This window comes from Halichoerus grypus, chromosome 10, assembly GCF_964656455.1.
Source record: "Halichoerus grypus chromosome 10, mHalGry1.hap1.1, whole genome shotgun sequence".
Taxonomy (NCBI): Eukaryota; Metazoa; Chordata; class Mammalia; order Carnivora; family Phocidae; genus Halichoerus; species Halichoerus grypus.
This window is the reverse complement of record NC_135721.1, coordinates 98196264-98199549: the sequence shown is the minus strand read 5'-3', so window position 1 is coordinate 98199549 and position 3286 is coordinate 98196264. Positions and strand designations below refer to the sequence as shown.

General features: G+C 42.1%; 1 long non-coding RNA gene across 1 annotated transcript; it reads right to left on the bottom strand.

Annotated features, from left to right (window-relative positions):
• Positions 1-430: 430 nt before the first annotated feature.
• LOC118523781 (uncharacterized) lies at positions 431-2824 on the bottom strand. The gene is made up of 3 exons (XR_004911261.2): positions 2747-2824; positions 1514-1627; positions 431-579 (listed from the first exon to the last, which is right to left on the bottom strand). It is a non-coding gene; the product is annotated as an uncharacterized LOC118523781 (long non-coding RNA).
• Between the last annotated feature and the right edge of the window lie 462 nt (positions 2825-3286).

The following is a 3286-nucleotide window of genomic DNA, read 5'->3' as shown; positions in this document are numbered from 1 at the left end:
CTCTACTTTGGTGACAGAGAAGCCAGAAAGTCGTCTAATTGTTTTTAGGAGTCAATCACAGTAGAACCACAAAGGTGTCCTTTTTCCTTCAGAAGGATGTAAAAGCCTTGGAAGCAATGGTAGCTCTGTGGTCTAGAAAAAGGGGTAAAATGAGAGTTTAGCAGGAGAAGCAGCAAGGGAATGGGGTCAAGAGGCTGTAACTACATGATGGGCTGACAAGCAATCTATCTGCTGACTTCCTGGAGGTCCTGGTTATATTTAGGGCTGAGAAGCTCAGTACTTTAAAACAAAGAAAGAGCGTGCCTTGCACAGCTGGTTCTGATAGGGTAGGTGCCCTCCACCACCACCACCCCAGGGTCTCTTGCAGCTTAGGCCAGCATTGACCACCAGGCTGAGAAATTCTAAAAAAGGAGGTGATACTGACCTGGTATAACTGGATGTCATCAAAGAATCCTGGCAGACATGATACAAAGACCACTGCAGGGCTTTTGGAGGATCCGTAAATAAAATACTTTTCCTTGGTGGCCCATCCAACTGACAACGGCCATTTTGTTAGCTACCAGTCAATCAGCCTCTCACCTAAGGAGAGAGAAACAAGGAGGACAATGAGGTTCCCTGGAAATTTTCAAATTGGCAAGAGCACAGGATGAAGAGCTTGCTCTCTAGAGTAAGATAAACCCCAAGTCCAATGTCCTATTTGCCAGTGACAAATCACGTCATTTTGAAAGAAATGTTGAACTGAGCTCCCATCCAGGAAATGGGATAATAATGCTATTGACCCCCTCAGGTTGTTAGGAACAGTAATGAAATATGGGTCTAGAGTCTTGATAGTGTCCAGCACAGAGCAAGCCCTTGGAAAATGCTAGCTATTATCATTGAGAGATGTTTGATGTGGTGCATAGTTGGTACTCAGTAAATGTTTCTTTCCTTCACTTTTTTTCTTTTTCCCTTCCCCTTCTGTGGTACATTAAAATTGCCACCAAGTCTTTGCAGCTGTTTCCATTAAATGATGGAGTCCATATCCCCCACAACTTGACTCTGGGCTGGCCTTTTAACTTGCTTCATTCGATGTCATGCAGCTTCTGGGTTTTAGCCTCAAGTGATCTTGCAGTGTCTGCCCTTGCTCTTTTGGAATGCTGCTGCCATGTGGAGAAGCCTGTGCTAGCCTGGCAGACAAATGAGGGAGGTCATCTTAGAACTGCCAGCCTCAGATGAGCCTCCAGATGACTGCGGGCACAGAGTGACCTCAAGCAAGACCAGCAGAAGAACCTCCTGGATGTGCCTAGCCCAGATGGCTGACCCACAGAATCATGAACAAGTACAATAATTGTTGTTGTAGGCACTACATTTTGGGATGGTTTATTATACAGCAATAAATAACTAATACATCTTCCTCCTTTTTGTTCAATACCAATGATTCAAAACAGATGATCCTAGTCCATTAGAAACAGTTGAGAGCTAGGGGTTAGGAGACAATGGGAGATGTCAGAATTTTCCAGTAGGAAAGACTCACATGTTTCCTGGCAGTTACAGGAGGGCTGTTTCCACTGGAGCGATGGACGGGTGTGTTTGTTCAGTTGCCTTAAGCTCAGTAACTTCCTTCAGTAACTCTGCAATTGCTCATTACCTCAATTAAAAAGCAAAATGTAGAATTGAATGGAAAGTGATCAATTTAATTGCGCTGTATAGACATAACCCATAGATAATAGCAGCTTAAAGAGCAAAATGCCAACGTATCAATTAGCACCACAGAAAATGTGCACTGTGCACTTTTTCTGTTTATTGATTAAAAATTCAAACCTAGGTAAGCCTATATCACTCAATTACCTGATCATGAATAGTATAAACAGTCTCATTTATCAAAGACATTGCATCAGATATTACCTAAATGCTTTATGTGTGATTAGTTCTCCCAATTAACCATAAGATGGAGATACTCTTTTGTCCATTTTACAGATTAGAAAACTAAGATATGCTTCATTTAACCTACTTCCCAAGCTCTCACGACTAATCAGTGGCTTAAGTAAAACACAAACTATCAGATTATTCAATTAGAGTTCTAGATTACTTCTAAATGCTTTGACCTAAAGGTCCAGAATTGAAGGTTTCAGGTTATTGGGCAGTTAAAAACAAAGATGTTAGGACCATACCCTCCACAGATGGGGTTGGAAATATACTCAAGGGCAATCTGCTACCTCTGTCTTTCTGTCTAGAGACACCACTATACAAACTTCACTATAAAATGAATTGTTGGTAAAATCTCTGCCTCCAATTCTCCTAACCTGCTTTGAGAGATGGAGGCTGGGACATGATGGAAATGGTCCTCCAAAACCAGTCTGCAAGCTTACAGCAGATCCATTTCCCAAGATGAGACCCAGTCTACCCTGTAAATGTCCCTGGGAACTCTGAGTAGACAATGATTTTCCTCAGGCCCTGGATTTGAGGGCCTCACCTTCCAGAGCAGTGGTTCTTAATCTTGACTGAACATTAGAATGACCTGGGGATTCAACTGACCCATTTTTTTTTCAATAATTCCTAATCAACCTATTCAATTTTCCACTCCAGGTAATGTCTTAGGTCATGGTCAGTCTATGGATTAGTTGCCCATCGGTAGAGAGCCTAACCTTGGTGTAATAAGTTCTGCCCTTGGAGGTGAGAGGAAAATGTGGCAGAAAACATGACTATTCTTTTGGACATGATGTGTCCTGGGAGGGATGCAGATTTCCTTAGGAGAAACTGGACTTACCAGGCAATGTACTGAGCAAGACTGGACAAGATCCATCTTCCTGCATCTCAGTCTACAGTTATATCTCACCTGCACCTGATTTGAAGAACAAGAAATTCCAAATTCTGTTAAGAAACATGAAATTCATGACACCCAGTAAGAATTGATGGTCATCCTATAGTGTATATCCAGAAAATGCTGTCTGTATCTAGCTCTCTCAGGAGAGATCCATAACTAGATCTCCTGGCATGGGTCCTCAACCTGAAGGAATGTTTTGCTCCAAACCAAATAGAAGTTCTGCATTTAGCCCAGACCCAAAAATAAAGCCTCACAATTGTACAAGCACTGACACGTAATTGGGCAAGCCTCCATATAACCCACACATCTTAATTTATTATGGTAAACTCCAGAGTTCTAGTTAAGAGACACTAACACTTTAGTCAAGGCCCATTGCCCTACAGTCACGGTCAAGACCCTCCAAGTGGTGACCTAACACATCTAATGCCTGATATTTAGGACAGTGCATAGAATTTTATGGCCACTTGTGAAATCAACACCAGA